Consider the following 23,965-nt stretch of genomic DNA (forward strand, 5'->3'; position numbering starts at 1 on the left):
ACACACACACACACACACACACACACTTAGATAAAGACACACACACACACTTGTTTACAGAGTCTTATCATTCACTTGTCATGATGTCAAACAACACTTACCAGATTAGTTCATTCCTCAGTCTCTCTTGCCTCTGGAGTCTCTGACTGTGTTTAATTGGGTGTGCAATATATAAAACCACATGATTTAGATAGATACAAAAGAGGGAGATCAATGGAGGAATAGTAATAGTCAGTCATACATTCTATTTGGTGGCTTAATCCTTTTCAGATGGACAAGGACTTTGACTTTGGGGATTGCTGCACAAGTACACACTTTTACACAAACTGTACATTTGAGTGAAGCTGGGCGGTACAATACAATTCAGGAAAGTGAAAATGAGTTGTTAGTGGTGGTAGTAACATGTCGGTTGTAAAAGTGCAATTTGCAGCCTTTAACACCATATTACAGTTAGCATAGTCAGGATGAGGCTGGTTAACGACGACATATTGGCCATTTCATTTTCAGCGCATCCACTGGAAACCATGATAAATATTTACGTGGAGATTTTACAGTCTGTGTAACGTTGGACACGCCTGACTCACAAAAAGACAGAGCTGTTTTCTTATCAACAACAAGGGAGTAGTGCCTTGGGGCCTCCCTAATTTTCCTCCCTTCTCCTCCTCCTCCTTTCCTCTTCCACCCTTCTGACCGCAAACCAGCGAGTGGGAATGCTCACACACTCACACACAAAGAAAAACATAAGCACAAAAACACACATACATACATGCGTGCATATATGTATGTGCACCCACACACACATTGAAATGCCCACATACACACACATGAGACACATGCACAAGAACAAAAATGCATGCAGCACACACAGATTCTTGCATAATTGCATCCTCTGGTTTGTCACTATGGGATGAAAACATACATTAGAGGGTTTAGAGGAGCCTGGGGGACAAAAAAGAGAGAAACAGAAAGAGAGAGAGAGAGAGAGAGATAATGAGAAAGAATAAGACAGAGGAAGACAGAGAGAGGAACAGAGAAGGATAGGAAGTGAGGAAAAGAGTGCGGTCGGAGCCACATGTCTTGGCACCAAGAGGGTTTCCTTGTCCCAGATTTATGCTTGCTGGGATGTCTTAAGCTCTTCATCAGTGGGACGAGTCATCAGGGACATCAGGGCGCTCTGGCCTTTGAAGTGCAGGGAGGGGCCGGTCTTATCAAGAGATTGCTAATTGAAAGAAACAGAGAGATTCGTCTTAATCAGGCACGGGCTGTTGTTGTTCCCCGAGGAAGTGAGCTGGCTGGTCTTCACTTTGAACAGGGGCCATTCTGCAGAGAGGGCTTAGCTTAGTATATTTACAGTTCAAATTAGGGTTAGGTTAGATAAGGGTTAAACGCATACTGAGTAGGATTTTGCCGGTTGTGGCTTTCAAAGTTGACCCCTCCTCCCTAGCTCAACGAGACACAAAGTATACACCCCATGAACGCGGTTGCCAGAACGGTACAAAACGCAAACTACAGTGAGGCGAAACGCCAAGCAGACAAGGCTCGTTCCAAAATGAGAGTGAATCTGGGGTTGGCTTTCACCCGTTGGCGAGTATTGAGGAGAGAATAAGGATGAGGAGCGACGTGGAGTTGGCTTGTTTGTTGTTGGACAGGTAGGTGACGGTTAGCTTAGCTAGCTAGCTATCAGCTTTTCTACTACAACGAAGTTACGCTAACAACGGTAGCTAGCTGACACCTCACGACAAACACTAGCTCTGACCAGAACTCCAGTTACGATGTGTATCAGAGTTCAGGACCGCTACCGTAGCCAGCGAGGCTTTTCAATATAAAAGGATTCAGCAGTGGTTTTGGTTGCAGGCGGACACACCTACTGCCAAAAGGTTGACACCCAGAAGCGTCCTGAACATTCAGAAATAAGAAAATCCAGGCAGAAGGCAGCAGGCTCTCTGCAGACACACACACTGTCACACACTACCAATGGGCCATAAGTAATGATTGAGTAGGATCATTTTTGGATGAGTTTATGCTATTTCAAGGGGGAAAATCCTGCTCAGTATGCCTTTGAGTTAGACATAAGGATATAGGGATATAGTTAGGGAATGCATGTAGACATGTGGGTAATGGAAGGGGCTCACATGTATAGTAACAGAGGGGGAGAAAGAGAGAGAGAGAGAGAGTGTGTGTGTGTGGTATCAGTTATTAATCATCCTTTTCATTTTGTGTGGACTTTCTCTGTTACTCTCTCTCTCTGCCGAGGTCTGGGAAAGTGCAGCATTCCTACTCAGTCTATGTACAACCCTACACACACACACACACACACACACGCACACACACACACACACACACACACACACAAAAACAGCGCTAGGAACAGCCCTGCTATCCTGAAGGCTAATTGTTTACATGTGGTTTAGATAGCATTCTCTCATTAAGAATGTGATTCACACTCCTGGATTGAGAGGGTTGACTCCATAGTGGTAACCAGACCACAAAATGGCCTTGTTTTCACTGCTGGTTAAAACCTCATTTTACAGCAGTGGAAGTACCATCTGTATTTTTAAACCTAAACTTTAAAACCAGAAGCAGCATTATAAACGACCCACCTTCGTGAGTCAAAGACGCAGAACTCTACAGCAACTTCAGTAAATGAAATAATCCCCTTACCTTTAGTTTTTTAAAGTAGTTATGAACATGAGTGTGGTAATGGACCCAGCGACTGTGGAAGTGACTGCAGTGCCTGACTGGGTGTCCTGGTATTTGCTGTGGGGTTCGGATGAAGACAAAGCCCTCTGTTGGGAAAGCTGCGAGGCACGCAACAAACAGTGATGACAACCAAACTCTCACAGTGTGTGATGTGTGTCTTTGTTTTTATGACTTCACTTTCTGGGCAAATGAGTCAGATGACTTTCACCGTCAATGAATCTTACCAGGAATCAATTAAAGTCAAATTTCAGTTTGGTTCAGCACTTAATTTTCTGCCAAATGTCCTCAGTTGAGTTTCTGAGCAGTCAACCATCAACACTGGTGGTCTTGGTAATCAGTAGTGCTGTTACTTAAGTTTTGCTTCCAGGCGTCTGAAAAAAATCAATTTGATCTCATAAGAAGTCGTGAAAAGAGCACAAACTCTGAAAGGCAATTTACGTGCTGTGGACATGAATTGGGTGAAAATTACGTTCTTCCTCCAGAAATTGAATTCTGTGACAATAACGCCAACTGGATTACGCGACAACAGCACAAACTGGACACAGCATTTTCAGCTAAAGGTTGGCAAGTGGTTAAGTTAGGCAACTAAAACAACTTTGGTTACAGTTAGGAATAAGGTTATGGTTAGCCAACTAAAACAACTTTGGTTAGGGTAGGATTGTGGTTGTGGTTAAGTTTAGGCAACTAAAACAACTTTGGTTAAGGTTTGGGTTATGGTTAGGCAACTAAAACAACTTGGTTACGGTTAGGGGAAGGCTTTGGTCATGGTTAAATAAGAAAAACTTTAACTAAAAATAAAGATTTCCTCTGTAGAAGCTGAGAATTCAACTCTGGTCACCGGCACTGAAGGCAAACGCCGACCACCCCGACCAAAACACCCTTACTTTCCGCTGAACTACTTCAGTGTGAGACTACTTCCCGTTTATAGTCATGCCTCCTTTACATAACCGCTTTGTGTTGGGAACACAGAATTTGAACACTTTACGTGCCACCGACACGTAATTTGGGTTTAACAAGTCGTTGACCCAAATTAGACACAAGGGACACATTTGTACCCCCAAACCTGCAGGCCTTGGGTCCAGCCCTACACACCAGGCTGGGCTCTACGTTCAACCACTACCGACTGCTTACCTCTGTCTTCCCAGCAACCACCCGGTCCGGTCATCGCTCAAGCCGGTCTCCAGTTGACCAATGGTGGAAAGACCCTCTCACTCCAGTCAGATCAGCAGATTCACTCCCTGTCTTCCGTCATAGACCGAAACCTCATGTCACCCTCTTCCCACCGGATGACTTCCCCTCTCCGCTCGCTCTTGATTGCTCTAAAAAACCCCTATCACTCTCCAACACAGTCTCATAAGATGTTGTGAAATGACCACAAACTGAAACACTGATTACATGTTGTGGGCATGAATAATGCGAAGATTAGTTCCGCCACCATAAAAGGATTCCGTGACAATACCACAAATTGGATTATGTGACAATAGCACAAATTGGACACATGGAAAAGTTAGCAGCTAACATTTCAATTCAGGCTTGTAAAACAACTATGGTTAAGGTTATAGATTAAGGCTGGGGTTAGGTTTAGGCACAACAACTTTGGTTAAGGTTAGGGAACTAAAACATTTTATATGAGTTATATGAGAAAAACTTTTGCTGAAAATGAAAACTCACACTCACAGTAGAATTGAACCTGGGTCACTGGGTCACTGGAGTTTAAGGCAAATGTATATACCCACCCAACACCATCCATACACCATCCAACCTTTGTGCTATTACTTTCCACCACAGCTGTTTCTAGTCTCCTTCACATAATCCTTTCGTGGCGGGGAAACATACTTCTTTCATTTTTCATGCACAGAGCGCAGATTTGCAGTTTAAGACATCGTTCTCTTTTCACAAAATTGCAGGAAACCAGGCCGCTCTCTCCGTAGCTCTAATTCTCTCTCTTTTTTTTCTTTTCCAAGCACTTGCTCCAGCATGATCGTTCTACGGTCACAGGAATCTTGTTAGGCCCACTAAGGCCTTGGCTTTTCCTAGGAAGCATTTCATGGACGCCAATGTGCAAGACGTGGCCAAGTCCAATCCCACATCACGTGCAGGCTCAACGTCAAACCCAAACGGGTGCAAAATTTTCTTAACGTGACACATGGCTCAGTAAAAATCCATATTAAAACTGCTTTAGAAAATGTTTTGATATCAGAAAGATTTAGGTCGTGATTTCACAAAACAATGCATTTAGCAGCCATTTCACTTTCATTTTAACACATTTACACAGGTGCAGTAGTTGGTGCAAGTTGGTGCAGGCAGTATCAACATCTATTCAATATCAAATGTTTGCTGGCTTGCACTCCTTGACTTCCTTGTAATTTAAAGTGATATAGTAACTTAGGTTTATTCAACTGATGTACACATTGTAAGTCGCCCTTGGCTAAATGCCTAAAATGTAAATGTAAATAAGGAAAAAAGCCTGAACACTGGAGGTGAGCACAAACACAGAGGTTGACGGCTAACACATAATTTCTAAGCATATTTAAAGATTTTGAAATATTGTTTTAGGGATTTTGTCTTGGAGGTCAAGGGGGAATCTAGATGGCAAGCATCATGTATAGATGAGCCTGGTCTCCCAAAAGTTTGTGAAATGAGCCCGACGTACGACTTACAAAGCAAATATGTGCTCCGTGCCGAAAACTGAGAGGAAGACGTTTTCCCACCATAAAAGGATTATGTGAATGAGACAACTAGAAACAGGCAGCCGCTTGAGATTAAAACAGCATGCTGGAAAGTAAGGGTGTTGTGTGGTCGGGGTGATGGATGGACGTTTACATCTGCCTTCAACTCTGGCAACCTGGGTTCAATTCCCAACTCATGCCAGGAAGTTTTCTACTGTGAGTGACGTTTTCATTTCTAGCGAATGTTTTTCTTATTTGGCCATGACCGAAACCTTACCCTAACCTTAACCAAAGTGTTTTAGATGCCTACAACTAACCCAAACCTTAATCCTGAACTTAAAAAAAAATATTTTCACATGACAAACAGGTGAAAATGGCATGGTCAATTTGTTTTATTGTCACATAATCCAATTTGTGGTGGAGGAACGTAATGTTCGCATAATTCCTGGCCAAAACGTTTGTGCTTTCCCAAAATTTTATGAGACTGTAACTCTCATGTAAGAAATGTTGTTGTCATAGTAAATGTTGACCAGCTATTCAAATGAGAAGCGAGAAGAAAGCCAGTTGCTTCATGATCTTATTGTGAATACTTCAAATACACAATGTACTCCACATTATACAAACCATTAAAGCGCTGTACTGCACCAAACACAATCTTTTTTAAGAAATGTACTACATTTTCTTGCAAGCATCTAAACTTTATCTTCCCAACAGATGTTAAAAAAATGGCAGGCTGCAACCCAACAACAAGATCTGTTTGCTTTGCTGAGAAACTTTTTTTTTACGTCCATGACTGTGTCTGTGTTTCTCTTCAGTTCTTTACTCCATGGCACCAGATCAAACCAAATCTTTAGAAACCAAAATTTTGACCCTCTGGACACAGCATTTACACTCCAGGAACATCATAAACAGCAGCAATAGTAGTAATTGTGCCTCGTCATGCCCGGAGAAAAATTGTGTTTGTGCATGTGTTTTTGCGTGTTTGTTTTTGTTTATGTGTTGCATTTGTGTGACAGTGCATATGGCATTTATTTCATTGCCAAACACTATAATAAATGAATATGAAAGAGTTGTTCTCACATCTGCTGTCTGGGTGTTGTGGTTTCGACTCTTTGCACTCCTTACTATTGCTTGTGATGTTGGTGATCTAAGAGTTCCAGCTTAAACTGCTGCTGCATTGTAAGTTGCTCTGGATAAGAGTGTCAGCCAAATGCCTATGTAAATGTCAAATGTGTGTGTGTGTGTGTGCCAGCGGGTGATGTTAAAATCATTTTAGCGTACTGTGCTGATGCGAGGCCTGATTTGCCATCATTTGCATCATTTGAGCCGCAGCTTCCCGGAGAAAGTCCCCGGGGGAAGTTTCACCAGCTTCCCTGAACCCTATAAATGGACGCTAAGTAATTTTCTTTTCAGACTCTAAAAGGAACTAGTTAGTGTCCATTTTTAGAGGAGAGTGGGCGGGCACCAACACTCTCCATGGAGCATTGCTGTTACTTTATCTGTAAAGGTTTAGAGGGAATTATGAGCGACGGATGCAGACGGATAAAGCACGTTTGCGGTAGACAGACAGACGGACAGACAGGAAGGCAAGCAGACATTCAGAGAGACAGACATATAAATAGGCATAAAGACAAATGATCAAACAGACACAATAGACAGTCATAGGAACAGATAAACAGACAGAAACACTCACTGTCTAGAAGTGAGAGAGCACGCGCACTGCTGAATGATGAACTTAACCACCGCCATTATTACCTTTAGGCTATTAGGCCTGGCACTGAAATTCCTGGCTGTGTTTTCACTGGCTCCACTGCAACTGTTTTACAACAGACTTTTGGGAGATGGGTGGGAAAATATTTCATGAATCAAGTGTGATCTAACAGCTTCAGAGTGTTGAGGAACGTCCGATAGTTTACATCTACTGTTAAAATAGGTTGGTAATAAAAATTGTGCCATAATTGTTGTAGGAAAATTAGTTTATAAGATGCAGTGAAAGCGCTGCCTATGTAAGAACCTATTCCAGTAACAAATCACTACCATATCAGACATTTTTCACCCCCTTAACAACAGACAAACAGTGTGGTAATGCTGTCTTATGCCATCGACACACAGACAGACAATACTACATCCATCCTTATTAGAAATTTAGAAATCTTTTAATCAAACACTGATCTCAGTGAGATTAAAAACCTCTCTTAACAACAGCACCCCTCGGGGCGTAAAGGCCCTCTTTGGACTGAAGATCAATTGCGCAAATGTCTTTATCTCACTCTCGTTGAAACGTTGGGATTAAATAAAGGGCCTTAAGCCGCAAATTGTCCTATGCAAGTCGTTGGCAACGTATAATAATATGAGTCAGACGGGTGTTGAGAAAACCACCTCTAGAGTCCTTACCATTTCTCACGACTCCACCTTACCGCTTTGGATGTCACACTGTTTTTACAGTATACCTCATCCAGACCTGTGGTTGCACTTTAATATTAGAAATCCTTGCTGTTCTAGTGCTTTGCTATGTTTGACTTGAGCCTTCTTGAACTAGAGGCCCTAAAATTCCTTCTCTGTGTGTCTGAACTCCACCTAAGGGTTTGGAAATAACTTTTGCATGCACTAAGCCCAAGTGGCAACTGGGAATCAACAAAAGTTGAGCGTACTTTCCACTAAACTAAATTTAAGAATGCTTCATCCCCAAATTATGATTAAGTTTAACATGTGTTTATTGTGGTGGCACACTTATAAAAAAATATTTGGGCTTTTGCATAATAATGACTACTCTGACATTTGGGGGTTTGACCTTACCCAAAATGTGACCATTGTCTCCAGTAGATAGCCTCGTTCTGTCCGGTGTGCATGCTAACACTTTAGCATACCGTATGCTAAGTAATCATATCCTAAAAGTGAGTAAATGAGAACTTGTAGTAGCTCTAAGGCTGGAGGGTTAGTTAATGACACATATCTAAACCTGTAAGCCTGCCAGGCTTGTTTAGGGGATTGGTAAAATAGACATAAAAATTCATTATACGGACATTAAAAAAATAAAAACTTTAGCTTTTTGGCTAACTTCACTCACTTCCAGTGTAAACGTGCTGGAAGTCTCGCAGGACGAGAGATTCATGCATTCACTTGTCAAATTTTACCTCTATTTTACCAATCTCCTAAACAAGCCAGGCAGGTGACGTGTTTAATGACGTGTGTTATTAAAATTAACTGACCATCCAGCCTGAGAGCTGCTACAAGTTCTTGTTTTCTCACTTTTACGATGCTATAGTTAGCATACTGTAAGCTGAAGCATTAGCATGCACACACAGATATCTACCTAGGCTACCTATTATCTACGAAGACACAGAGCTGATTTTGGTGCCAATCCTCTTGTCACACATTGGGTAAGATGACCAATGGGCCAAACTCCCAAAAAGTAAATGTAGTCTCTAAATGTTTACTCTGACCTTCACACTGTTTTTCCATTGATTTTTGCTTGTTTGAGCCTGTGGTGATAATTTTTGGCATCAGTACAGAGTTAGTGTAGTCAAGCATGGACAAAGATATTTTTTAAGTTTATGAAAATAAACTTGGATGTTTTTGCAATATATTTTAACACAGTTAATGAGTATATCCATTTTAGTATTTTTATGGTTGAACACAAAGGACATCCATTCATTCTAATGGTTGTTTTGGTTACTTGATTCACATAATTAGTCATGTTGGTCATTTTAACAGTCTGTTAAACACAGCCCATGTGTAGTTACATGAAATATACAGAAAACAAAATGATGGGGAAACATTAAATGGTGCTTTTATGTCACTGCGGACAAATTAGTCTTTTGGAGAATTCCCCTTGTTCCCTGGTTCGTTTCCAGTTTAAATGCTTCCCGGTCTCCTGCCTCGGTCTCTTGGCAGCATGGCCTGTTTGTCTCACACTGGGCCTTTGGAGGGTGACTGATTTCAACATCAGTGTCTGACACACACACACACATACACACACACACACACACACACACACACACACACACACACACACTTCTCAGAATGTTCTCAGAATCTAAAATTGCAGGATGACCTCAGCTCACCTTTCAGTTCACACCTACAGCCAATCTGTGTGTAGAGGAGTTCTCAGCTTGTGAGACTTACTGTACAAAATCTTACTTTTTACTTACTTTACCAATAAGCGTGATAATTCTCACATTAAAGCTGCACTAGGCAAAATTTTTACACTTAGTCTCATCAGCCTAAATCACAAAGTAAGGCTGCAACAAAGAAGAGACCTAATTTTGACCTCATATATTCATTAATTTTTCATTCAATTTTTCAAACTGTTACCTCTCACTGTCATTTGGCGCTTTTTTGGTATACAGTTGAAACAGGGTTTTGAATGAAATTTCACAGGATCACTTAACGGCCCCTAAAGATTAGTTTCATCTGTTGAAAAAGAAATAGAAAATAGAAAAAAAAAACAGTAGAAAAGGTTGATATCTGTCCCTCGATAAAAACGGGGCAATGATCTGAAAAGACTGACCTTAGGAAGGGTGAGCGCGTCACTTCGAAGAGGAAATGCCAAGTCCTCCTCATAATATACATATTGTACCAGAACATGGCCAAAATGTATTCAATTATGGTGTTTCCAGTATCTGAACTTCTTGGGATGTGGTTAATTTAGCTTGCCACACACTTGGACGGCCCCAAAAACAGAAACATTATATGCAAAATAAGTTGAATTAGCTTCTTGTGTTCTCTTAAAATATCCAAAAATGTTCCCAACTCATTTTTTTCGCCGGTCCGGCTCCTACCAGACCCATGTTTGCCCATGATTATTTTCCATGTCAGACGTATTAGCATTAAGGTTTTCCATCATGAGCATTGCTAAATAACCTGTGATCCTATTTTACATGAATGGATGCATCTCACCATGGTGATTGTATTCGGGATGTTTCATTTCGATACACATGACCCATCTTTGTACCTACAGTTGCGTCATTGGTACACACACACGCATGCACACACATACAAATTTGTGGTTTGTTAGTTCTCTCCTGATTTTTATCTGTATTAATGTGTATTAAAGCACTTTGCAATAAAACTGCCAAGCAGGAAAACAATTGATATCACAAGATTCTGTGAAAATACCTCTGGAAATTCAGCGACTTAGTTGTTCTCTCATTTCTCACAATGAAAAAACAAAAATATTAGAACAGATGACTAGAAGTCCTTGGACTCAAACAGAGATCTAGTATTTTTATGGCTTTTTCTTCACGGCATAAATCACTGACACAGAAAATTTAATTTGTGGTGGAAGACTTATGGAATGACAACAGAAGGCTGGAACTGCTTTTGAAGACTGAGGTTGGAGCCACTGGTGTTGCTTTAGGCATGGTCCTGTGTGTGTGTGTGTGTGTGTGTGTGTGTGTGTGTGTGTGTGTCTCCGGCACACATTTGATATTCTCTCTCTGGTATTCAGACTAGAGTTACAGTACCAGCTATAATCTTTTTTTTTTCATGTATGCAGCTCAGATTTGTTCTCCTGATTGCTGTGTAATTACATAGAAAAACATATACAGTTTTCTCCCCCCTGTGTTGCCGGCAACAAAAATATCAGACTTCGGTATCAAAGTGATGAAACGCACTATATCTGGGCTGGCAGACCGGCAGATGGACAGCATTAAAGCATGTACCATGATGTGTGGGCTGAGATCATGATGTGTGGCTTGAAACCGGGATGTGTGGTTTGAGAGGCTGTATGAAATATGGGCCCGTGTCGGCGACAGTTCGCGAGAGAAGCCTAGTCTGTTTTCTGCTCTCATATTCACCCTATAAATCTCACCCATGGACGATTTGCTAAACTGTGACAAGAGGAAGGGTGGAGCGGCAGAGACCTGGTGCGGTGTAGCTGAGAAGACAGAGCATGGCAGTAACACCACCGAGGCTGGACGGGTGATTCCCAATGGGATGGTAGAAATTTAAGCACCTCAATGTAAACTGCACACAGTACGCTCATGTGTACCGACGCTTGATGCTTTATACCAAAGAAAACCAAAGGGACGAGAGAGGAAAAGATCTAATGTTGGTGAGTCCAGCTTTCTCTGGACCGAGCACTACTCACTGCTACAGTTTGTATTTCACTCTTAAGTTTCGAATTGTCATCTCCTGTGGTGGAGAACTGTACCCAACACCAGAAATTCATTTGGGCAAACAGGGAAAGTTTACAGGGTCTCAATTAGAGGGGATGGAACGCTCTTCTCTGTTGCTGCCCGACTTTGTGAAGATGTGGGTATTTTTACATGAAAATCTCATCTAGTGCAGCTTTATGTATTTTTCCTGCGATTGATGGTGTTTTCATGGTAGTTTATGGTGTTTCTTTATTGACCGAGGGTGTATTTAATGATTTATGTGTTGAAGAATTTAATATAAACTGATTTCAATCAGGAGACACTAGGATGAATGCTCAAATGAAAAACTTTATTCATGACATGAAACATGATGGAAACTTTGGCGTAAGCTCCATGGAGGAACTCCTCCCATTCGTGAAGTTAGGAGTACATCCGGGATGGAAGTAGGAATTAGGAAGCCCCGCCCCCCTGGGGAGTTCCTCTGCAGCCTGGACGGTGGTGGTGATGGGGTGGAGGAGGGACGAAGGTAAACACAGCGACTGGAATGACAGCAGCATACAGCATAGTTCTGTGAGTAGCACAATAGCATAGTAGGTGACGTGTTTATACTCCTGTCACTTAGATGATTGGCTCTCTGAAAAATAGAGGGAAGTGACAGCTATCTCTGATTGGTTCTCTGTCTTCGACTGTCTTCTAGAGACAGGAACGGAGCACTGAGATCTGGTAACCACATAATTAAAGCATAGACATGGAAATTTCTCTCACATTATGCCAGCCCCCTTCCCCTTCCCAATTTATTTTGCTTCTTATATTTCTGCATGATTTGCTTGTTGTCTGACTTTCTCCTCTCCTCTTCTCTTTCTACCCCTCTCTCATCTGTAACTCTCATCTAACCCTGCCTCTATATGCCACTATAATTGCTGATTCTAAATTTCTTTCTTTCAACTACTGTACTATGTACTGTACATTTCCATGTTTTCTCTCTCTCTCTCTTGCTAGTCCATCCCTCTCTTCCTTCCTTCCTTTTCTATCAAACACCATACTTTATCTTTTCTTTTTCTCTTTGTCCACCTCCCTCTCTTTCTTCCTCCTCCTATTTCTCTTCCTCTGCCCTGTGCTCTTTTTTCCACCTCTCACCCTCTCACAGCTCAGTTCAATTTTATTCTATTTGATTTGATTGAATTCAACTGAGACTTGCACAGAATTTGAGAACAATATTGTGTGTCTGTGTGTGTGTGTGTGTTTCAGAGAGTTTTAGTGTCCCATGATGCTCTTAAAGCTGTTTCAGAGGGTTTTCACCCTGATTTGAGATTGTGTAAACAATTACATTTAAATGTGAATAAAATACTAATAATTACTTACGATTAGAATATGAATATTAGAATATTTTAACATGATAAGAAGATCAGAATCAAATGAGTGTGTGTGTGTGTGTGTGTGTGTGTGGTCACTGTTCCACAGGTTGTGTAAGTCAATAAATATTGGGCAGGATACAGTTTTCTCTCTCCTAGTATAATTTTTGTTCCTTTAAGTCATAAAGCTTTCTGAAATAGGGGATTTGGGAAACAAACTCATAAAAGTATATTTCTCTACAAGGAAATGTATTTGTCTCAAACTCACCTGTCAAACAGCGGCCGCAAACTCTGTTTTCTTTTGGTTTGAAAGATTTCCTGTGTCTTACTTTGACTTTTGGCGGTCGCCGTATTTGGTTGGAGTCCATCTCTGCTTTCTATCCCTGACAACAGAGAGCTGCTCGGACATAATCTGAATCTCTTTTTAGGGTCAGATAACACTTTAAGCTACTTGGACTTATAGTTTGTTTTTGTCATTGTTCCAAATAGGTTGCTTTGCATTGCGTAATATCTGTTGCTCTCTGCCTCTCCCTATTTTTCTCTCCCTCTTTCCCTCTCTGGTGAGGTGGGAAAACTTTCTCCTGACTGCTGAGAGGAGGAATGGCATAAATCAGCATTAAGCTGTCCCATGTGGAAGAAAACGAATCCCGCCTAATACGCACACACACACACACACACACACACACGTACATGCACACGCACAGATTTACAAATGTGCAAACTCAGACATACACTTGTGGGTGTGTACACAGACATCCACATGCACGTTCTCAGATACACACACATACACATACACAGTTGAGTGCCAGCTGGAGTAAAATGGATGAGATTCCCATGGATGTTGAAGAGCAGGGAGGGAGGTGAGGAGTGACAGAGTGTTACACATGGATCGGTCTGTCACCTGTGTCTAGTTGACCACTTGTTTCTCTCTCTGAAATGGGGGTTTTGGAGTGCTGGTCCATCTCAAAAAAGTGATACCTACTCTGAATTGATCAAATTAAAAAAGCGATGGTGAGCGTTTAAGGAGAGTAGGTAATTTAAGAACTTGTTTGGGAAAATAACACTTTTACAGGCTACAAGATTGACTAAAGATATTGTATCCACTAATGATCTCTTCATGTTTTATCTCTATCTCCTTCCTCCTCACTTTCTGTCTCTCCCTCTCTCCCTCTCCTCTCCTTCCTATAGTGTCTGTCGTATTGCTTCGTTCTCCCTTTCCAGCCTGGTCTCCCGCAATTACATGAAATGAGCACAACGTCTGAAAATGTAACTAAGCGCTAAGTGAGAGAAAAATGTTCCCCACCACGAAGGGATTACGTGGAGGAGACACGACTAAAAACAGCTGGGGTTTGACACTGAAAACACGCGATGGAAAGTAAGAGCATTGAGATTTAGGTGATGGATGGGCAGATACATCTGGTGACCCAGGTTCCCGACTCGTCTCAAGGAATTTTCTACTGTGAGTGGAGTTTTATTTTTTAGCTAAATTGGTTCTTATAACCATACCCTAACCATAACCAAATTGTCTAAGTCGCCTAAACTTAACCCAATCCTTAACCCAATCCTTAACCGAAGTTGTTTTAGTTGTCTAACTTGACCATTAGCTAACCTTTTCACACAATGAACATGTGGAAATGCCCTGTCCCATTTGTGCTATTGCCATGTAATCTTTTCATGATGGAGGAACATAATGTTTGTAATGTAAAAAAAAACTTTGCGCTCTTTGAGCAAAATTTTATGAGAATGTGTTGCCCTTTCCTTCCATTCAACACTCTTCCAGAAGGGAAATGTCTCGATCTCACTGCTTCTGATACTCTCTCTGTCTTCTTCTCATTATCTGTCTCAGTCTCTCTCCGTCTTTATCACACATATATATATCATATAGCACATCTTCAGTTGCACTTGGACACATCTTCAGTGATGTAACCTGAGGTCATTAGGTGTTGACATCAGACACCCTTGCCTAGGCGGCCCAGCCACACTTGATCAAGTCCCGGCTTGTGTCCAACTAGTGATACCAGTCCACGGTTCAATCCTCGTGATCCACAGTCATCTAGGCTCTTTCTGCGGTGTCTGTGATTTTCTTGCTGTGGCTTCTCTTATTAACCCCTGTCACACCAAGGCTGCAGGTTACAGAGAGACAGGCCAGCAAACCCTCTGCAGCCTACCTCAATGGGCTCACAACGAGTTCTCCACCTCCCTTACCAAGGTCTTCATGCTTGGCCTTCTTTCTTTCATTTGGCCTTCTCCATCCTGTCTTTCCAAGGAACAGCAAGGTCCAGCATGACCACCCGTTTAGTTGTTTCAGAGACAAAGATGATGTCTGGCCTAAGTGTGGTCACTGCGATGGCGTCTGGGAACTGCGGTTGTTTCCCTAGGTCGACCTTCAGCTCCCAGGCTCAGGCTATTGTGAGGATCCCAGAAGGCATCTCCAGCTGCAGCTGTGGCTCTTCTCTGAGGAATGGGACGGTCCATTTTCCTGCAGGGAGTCACTTGCTGTTGGTGATGCTACAACAGATGGTATCAGCTATTGTCTTCTGCACCTGGTCATGGTGCCACTGGAAGTGCCCTCCTCCCAGGGCTTGAGGGCAACAGTTGAGGATGTGCTCTAGGGTTCCTCTTCTCTGGCACAGGGGCATGATGGATCAATGTTTCCCCAGAGATTTTCTGGGCTTGGTAGGATGTCAGTGACAGCTTGGATGTTGAACTCGATTGTGTTGGGGCTCCGTCCTCCAAAGCTCAGGCTCCATTGCCTGCTCCCATCTCCTCCATGCTCCTTGCTGTCTCACTCCTACCATCCTTCTGGCTCAGATTTTTTCCACCATTGCTTGCACTTCCTCCTGGACTAGCTTGCGCTTGTCTTTGCCTTAATCCTTGTCAAAGTGTGTCACTGCAACGCTGCCAAGGCCTGCTCTGCCACTATCCCCACTAGCACCATATGCCACAACTGGGACTCAGCCAGCTCACTGCAGTGTGTGCCCTCCATTTCGATCCAGTCCTCACCTCGGTGCCAGCCAGAGAGACTTTGGGGACACTCCACTCCCAGTACTGGAGCACTTCTCTTGTGTGGGCGACCATGAGCTCTTCACTGAGACTCAGCTTGGTTTTCTGCCCGCACAGTTACAGTTACCTATCAAAGAAATAAGTTACTTTTGTTATCACCCCCTCTAAATATCAGATTGAAGAGAATTGGACGAAAAGTTTACTTTATCCAGGTGGAAGTATTCTCACTACTTTGATTTTACTGAGCAAAAGAATGACAAGAACATTGGACGTCAACAATATTTAATTCCCCGGAATTTCCACATAAGCAAACAGGAGAGGTAGTTGAGCTATTGTGATTTTTGAGGGTAAGAGGATGAAATGCTAAATTTATGGGGCAAAGTAATACTATTATTTAACTATTATTAAATAACAAATAATGAATGCTGTTACCTCTCCCTCCTTTTTGTCTCTCTCTCAATGTGCTTATTTCATTCAGCCTCTTTGTGTCTCTCTCTGTCTCCCGCCACACCTAAACAGAGGTGACATCTCAGACTCTTGGTTTCACTTATTCTCTCTCTGTCGCTCTCTCTCTCTCTCTGTGTCTTGCTCCCTCCCTCCTTCCTTCTACTCCCTCCACACCCAAACAGCAATGACAGCCCGTCAGTTACAGATTAAAGTTTACGTATATTCTCTCTCCCCGGAGAATATGGTGGAACATATGATACGGCAAATGACAGGAAGGGAGGGGTAGGGCAGGAAAGAAGAAAAGAGGACTTGGATGGGTGATTGATTGTCTGGAACATTGGAGTCGTCGTATAAGTGTTCATTCATGCTGTCGGCTTTGGGTTTGGGGCTACGCTGCTTTCTGTCAAGATCCTGGATGATTCTGCGGCACTGGAGCATTTGCCGTTCCACTTAACATCATGATATTCATATTGGTCATCAGTTGGCCTTATTCATCTGGGCGCCATCTTAAGTTGAGAGCAAGACTCGGGTGGGAAAAACAGGAACTGCTACCGCAAACTGTTTACTCCCATATATTATTACCATGATGAAGAGTGTTTCTTTGAAAAAATATGAACAAAATATATGTAAAATACTGGGCAGGGTTAGAGTTGTGAACCGTGATGTGTTTTTATAGGTTCCATATTGTGATTTGTAATTTCCCTTGCCTATTTGATTATAAAGGAGTTGAATGTGCTATCTAAACATTGTGAAAGTATCAAAATGCACGGTCACCGAGCCTCTAAACGAGCTGTTTGGACTTCCGTAACTTTGTGGCGTCACAAAGGTTCGCTCATTATCATTTTTGTAAGAAATAATAAGAGTTAGTGTTTTTTTCAAAGTGGTTGAGCGGTTGCAATTGTCTATTTACCGGAGAGTTTTCCCTACCTGTAGCTGCCGGGCTGCGGTGTCTCATGTTTCACTCTTGAAACGGTTAGAACAGAGGGTCCAGGCACGTGCACAGATAGACCCCAGGTGGTGCTCAAGCACCTGCCCTTTTGGCCTCTGACTAGATAAGTGCCCTTTTTGCAAGACATTTTTTTTTCTATTTCTTTTTCTAATTTTATATTTTAGTTTTTAAATTTGGCCCATGGCATCAATTCTCAATTAAAAGCGTGTTGTAATGCCCGACAACTGCATTTGAGTTCTAATTCTGCGAGACCGCACGAGCCCCTGCCCCTCCCTCTTCCACTTCCCTTGTCACAGCCACCACAGTTAACGCACGCAAATCAAGCGCCCTGTGGAGCAGCATCACGTCTCCCTGACCTGCCTTCATTGGTGACAGACAGGTAACGATAGTGTTTGCCCTAAGCCCTAAGCCTTGGCAATAGCCCACCATTAAGTTTAACAACAAGCAAGCTAGTCTGGCGTAAAATAGCGTCGTCAATGAAAACTAGTGAACTCCGGTAGGCTAGTTCCTTTGTCAGGCAACTGAAACAAATAAATATGCATTACGTGGTTAATAGTCTATACAATCATATTTGGATATCAGAAATGTTAGCCGACCTGTCACCCGTCACAAGAAAATGTGCAAATATATGATTCGTCCACTGTACATGCTCATACTGATTAGCAAAAGCTTTAAGATATAGCTTAGTAAATTATTGATTCTTACTCCTGTGACACAAAATTTACTGTAGGCAAGCCAATTTATTGTCATTTCAATACAATAGTCCAGGGCCTTTACAAGCTCAGATTTGAAAGTTTAACCCTTCATCAAATTTTATTGAAATCTTATTATAGGCCCACAATTTATTTTAACTACACAAAGTGGTTTGGCGATTCTAAATCAGACATGAAGCTACTTTAGCTGAATATTAGTATTTTGTACTAACCTTATATAAGTTAGGTCTACATTACAACACTTGCAGTAATCTATATCATGTATTTACCTTAAATATTATTAAAACATTGCCAAATGACAAATAGCCCATTAAAATTTGTCTGCAGAAAAAGTAGCTATGTGGTACGGTACTTGAAGTTGGGCCACTGACAGTTACAGTCTGGTGAGGCTTACTGTTGTAATGCATCGACTCTGTCACCAAGCAGTCTTACCCAAATATACATCATATTGTACTGTTGATCTATTTTTGGGAGATTAACCCTTAATTATCATGCACAACATTGATTTTGCTCATTTACCAATTGCAGCATAATGCCAGAAAAGGACAGGCTAAGAAAACAGAAAGAAAGGGAGCTACAGCAGGCAGCCCAGGGTAGCAGCTCTCTTCTATCCTGGATCAGGCCATCTAGCAGTAAGGAGGATGAGGGAGATGTATTGCCACCTGATACAGAACCCATCACAGTCATGGTGAAATAGTCATGTAGAAATAGTGAATGCTAAAGACCATCGTCTCTGTGTGAATTGATACAGTAATTTTGTAGAAATCTGTTGAGTATTAAACATCTGCATGAGTGTATGGGTATTGAAATAAATAAATATGTAAGTAAGTAAAAGATGTGCTACTGTATGTAACTTTATTTTTTATTAATAATTATGAGAGGGGTGCCCTTTTTTTTTGCTTGAGCACCTGCCCCCCAAAATGTCTGTGCACGGCCCTGAGAGGGTCGTTAATATTAATAAGCCTTAAAGACACAGCGACAGAAACAGCCTGTTCTTGGTAAGGCTCAGAGAGATGCTGGAAAATGAATGTGTAAAAATGGATTGAGAGTGTTTTTGGTGCATGACACCACACACACAGCTTTGAATGGACCTGAAGACATAAACACTGGAAAGTGTTGAATATTTAAGAGATTCCCATATCCTCAAAAGGATGTGTCATATTTTACACATCTGTGTGTCCTGTGAGAGACAGTACATGTTGAGGTACTTTTCAACATGTGCTAATACCATTGCTGTAAACAAATCTTTATCACATGCTGTGCTGAAAGTTTTCAGATCTGTCAAGGTTGAAACGCCGAGCCAAGACTGGTTTTGGCTCTGCCTCTTTGAAAATGTTCCACATTTATTGATCTTTGTTGACACTAAATTTGTCATTAAATTGCTTCAGAATGTTAGACAGACAAGCTCTTCTTCTCTTTGTTCACTGGAAGTAACACATGCGTGATGTGTTGAAAATTCACACCCTGTTCTGATGAAGATTTCAAACAAAGGCAGTGATGAGAGTCGGAGGCGGAGCTTCACCTCCTCTGGGCTCAAATTTGACTGACAGATAGTCTTCCTTCTATCTTTCTTTCTTTCTTTCTTCCCTTTCTTTCTTTCTTTCTTTTTCTTTCTCTTTCTTTCTTTCTTTCCTCCTTTCTTTCTTTCTTTCTTTCTTTCTTTCTTTCTTTCTACACTCTGATGCAATTTTGAATCATTCACAACTCTCCTCCTCTATCTCCCACTACTTCTCTAATTCTTCATCTATCACTCCTTCCTAACACTTATTTCATCTATGACTCTTTGTTTTCCATTAATGTTCATCAAACCCTCATCTACAACTCCAATTTCCAACTCTCTAGCCATCTTCACCACGTTCTAAGCCAAATGTATCAATCTACCACTCCTTTCGTACACTTATTTTTTCTCATAGTCTTGTCCTCTCATACTCTCATCCATTCCCAGTAGAGCTGTTGCTCATCTTCGTTTGTTTAGACTCTGACTGGGACCCACTGACATCATCACCATCGCTCTGACAGCACACACGCACGCACACACACACACACACACACACACACACACACACACACACACACACTAACCCTAACCCTCATTTCCATTGACAAAAGACTGTTTGGCTTCTCTAGCAGGGGACAAATTGGAGCCACAGGAGCTACAATTTCTTTCTTTCATTCTTTCTCTCTCTCCCTGTTTCATTCTACTCCCCCCTCTCTCTGTCCCGCATGCACATCCTCTTTCCTTTCTCCTGTCAGTCTCTCCCGCTCCTTGTCTGATGGGCTAAATCTGTCACTTTCCTGTTAGAGAAATAAACAGACGGCTAAAATATAACCAGGGGGACAGAGGGTGACTGTGTTCTGGTCTCGCTGGTCCTGATGAGCGGAGCAGACAGAGTGCTGGCAGAGCTACAGTTAGGTTGTCTGGGAGAAAGGGACCGTTAGGAAGAAAACATTACGTCGTCAAGCAGACCAGAAAGGTCACTCAAGATGCACCCGGGATGCCGGGGACAAACAGTGCTTTGCTCCAGTGAAAGAAAAAAAAAAAAAAAAAGCATAACAGAGGGGTTGGAAAGTCCTTACCAAAGATGAACTCAGGAAACCGATGAGAAGTCGCGTTTTGCTCCAGTGATATATATCTTGTTCAGCTGAGCAAAGTTTAGTCCTGTCCTCCTTTCTGCTTTGCAGTGCTGTTCTGCTCTGTTCTTTTATATTTTGTTCTGCTATGTTCTCTCCTTCTATTCTATTCTATTCTATTCTATTATGTTTCTCTGTATGCATGGTTTTCCTTTGGGTGAGCTTTAGTATAATAATAATAACTTTATTTATACAGCAGTTTCCTAAAAACGGTTTACAAAGTGCTGTACAGACCAGCATAAAATCAAACAAGACAATACAGTTGCAATAAACAGTAAATAGAAGCAACGACAACTGTAAGAACAGTAAAAGAAGAAAACAGTAATAGAAGAAAACAGTGGTAATAAAACAACAGGAAATAAAAGCAATGAGAACTGTAAGAATAGTAAAAAGAAACAAAACCAAATCAAATCATCAAATCAGTATAAGAGTTTTGATCCACAATAGAACTTGTGTCATGAAAGTTGCACCAATGCAACTAAGAGAAATTGCTGACCTTTGTTGAATAAAGTCATTCTGATCCTGATTCTGGTTAAATTGGATGTATGGTGTTTTGGGATGAAACCCTTCAAATGTAAAGGAGATGATTCACTGACCACTGTCATGCGCTCAGCCAGATGAGTGAACTTTGGCTCCGCTACCGGGACGAATAAAGCCTTCCAGTGTTGGTAGCTGGTGGCAGGAACATATCAAAGCCTGCCCTCGCACCAGATGCGTGGACTTCATTTAGACCGAGGATCGTCGTTCACAGGCGGCAGTATTTATCCCCAATACATCATATTTGACTGGGGTTTAAGGGTTTGTGCCTGTCTTAGCCTGTTAATCTGGCTCGCCACAGTAGCTTGGAACTCTGTTGATATTTAGTCATGGTCGCGTGTCTGGAGGCTGAGCGGATTGCCACTTGTCGGTGGGTGTGAGTCATCAGACGGACCGGTGGTTGATGATGCTCTGGGTCAGAAACTATCCGTGGCTTAGAAGGAGTAGGGAAGTCTGGCAGGTGAAATAACAAGCTCATGTGAATCAGACAGTTCACATGAGATGAACGTGTGTAATGTGCAACATCCAACAGTGAACATGTCTGTCTGCTGCATGTTTGCTGGATTTGAGAGGGGGAATATTTTGCATTGAGGAGATAAAGAGTGGGCAAATGTTAGAGTTGACCCACTGTACACACACACACACACACACACACACAGTCACACACACACGCAGTCACACACACACACAGTGACCCATTCATCAGGATCTGCGGAGTCTGGAAACTCCCCTGTCACAGCCAAACACATATACACACACACACACACGCACGCACACACGCACACACACACACAAGCATGCGCTGAAACTCACACTGTGAGAAACATGTAAAAACAGTTGGCCCACTGAATCGGCCTGTCACATTTCATATACTTAAAGAAATTCGTAACTTCAATAAATCTGCTGGGTTTTGCTTGTCTGACATGCAAAGCTTCATATAATATTATGGATCTGTTTTCACGCCATCTAAATCACCGAGGCCTGGGATTGCTTTGGCTAATTGTCATGTTGTGCTTTTTGGTATTTTTGGCTGAATTCGATTTATTCATGGGTGTGGTGGGCATCTGCACTTTGCAGCAACTATCGAAGGGAAAGTTTAACACTCTTTAAAAGGCCCAATTCATAAACTCGTTTAAATATAAAGGTGTGAGTCATCCATCAACGAAATTAAGGTGGATTACTCCTGAAATACAGTATTCAAATGTGTTTTTGTCTCTATGTCCCCGGAAAGGTCAGTTTGTATCAGTGAGCATTCACCACTGTCCTTTACTGCTAGAAACTAGAGTTTATCCTTGGCTCTAAAATGTGCTGTTTCAGTTTCAGTGTTGGAATTGGAAAAGAAGGACATTACAGTGTGAAGGGTGACTTCCTGTGGATGTGAGTACAGGCCTTAATAAAAAAGTTGTGTGTTTTGGTTTTGGAGAGTTACTGTCTGTCCTAGGCCACAGGAAAAACATACTTGAATTGATAAAATGGGTGGTATTCCCCTTTAAGTGCTGGATTTAGTTCTTCGGTGCTTCATGCAGTGGTGTTTCATGAAACAACAGAAATGAGACGGAAATAGGGAGAAATTATCATTATCATCCACATCATCATCATCATCATCATCATCATCATTGGAAATCAATAGCTCCCAAATGTCCTCTCTCCATTTTCTTCCAATTTTCTTTCAGCCCTTGATCGAGGTGAGAGCCAATATCCTACTACTTTTGGAGGGTTTCCTTGGCAAGCCACCAGCCAGTACCCACACCTTGATGTGTCTGTGGTCAATGTCTCTCCATCCTAACATAAAGGCCGTTCTTAGTCCAGCACGGACTTCCATTTCCTCCAATTTCCCGTAACTGTCTTTAGGAGAGGAACCACGCCGTTCTCCCAAAACTGGCCAAACGAAACTGGACCAGCGGTATGATTAGAGCTCCGGCTTCAGACGTCTAATTTGGCGGCTTCTTGATGCGACGGCGGGGTAAAAGGGAGGAGGATAAAAGAGGAGAGGGAAGCGAGAGATGGGGACAGGAGAGGAGAGGAGAAGATGAGGAGAGAAGAGGAGAGGAGGACTTAAAGAGAGGAGGAGGAAATTGGAACAGTGTGTGACCACAGAAAGGCCATAGACGGTTTTAATATGGCCCACTAAAAAGAAGGGGAAAGCCAGAAAAACAAAAGGGGGTTTCGGCAGCGCCTCTTTCGCAAGCGGCCTGGCCAGCTGCGCAGGCAGGGTGCAGGGCGGGTGGGGTGTGTGTCGCTCACAAGGAGGTTGCAGGGGCATGATCTCTCCCTCTGTCTTTGCTTCAATTGTTATACTGTCAACAGTTGTAGTCAGTTTTCCAATTGTGGAGTGTCATCTGGGTGCTATATGTGTCACTAAACAAATCACAGTTAACACCACGGTAACAAATCTAACTCAGTCAGCATGCAACAGTGAATTACTGCTGCGATACTGCACCACCTCAAGGGAAATTGTTTGGCAAATTCAAATTTTGTCCTCTTTTCAGTCAGTAGGTGGAATGGATGATCTGGGAACTGGTTGATTTAGAGATGCCTTTTATGTTTCATCCACACAGAAAACGGTTGGAACCGAAAATGGTTCTTCGGAGTGATGCCATAGAAGAAACATCTCTGGTTCCACAAAGAACCAAGGTTCTTTTAAGAACCATTTCTGCACTCATTTGCTTAGACACCTGCATTGTGTTGTTGTTTATCTGCCTTTGTTGTCATTTGCAATTGCACAATATATACTATGGAGGGGTTTGGTTATTTTCCACATTTATGCCATCACCCACTATCCAGTATTTTTTATATCCCAAAGAACAAACCCATGGTTCTTTGGGATATTAAAGGTTCTTGAAAGGTACTTTGTGGAAATGGTTCT

Source organism: Centroberyx gerrardi, chromosome 12 (assembly GCF_048128805.1).
Source record: "Centroberyx gerrardi isolate f3 chromosome 12, fCenGer3.hap1.cur.20231027, whole genome shotgun sequence".
NCBI lineage: Eukaryota > Metazoa > Chordata > Actinopteri > Beryciformes > Berycidae > Centroberyx > Centroberyx gerrardi.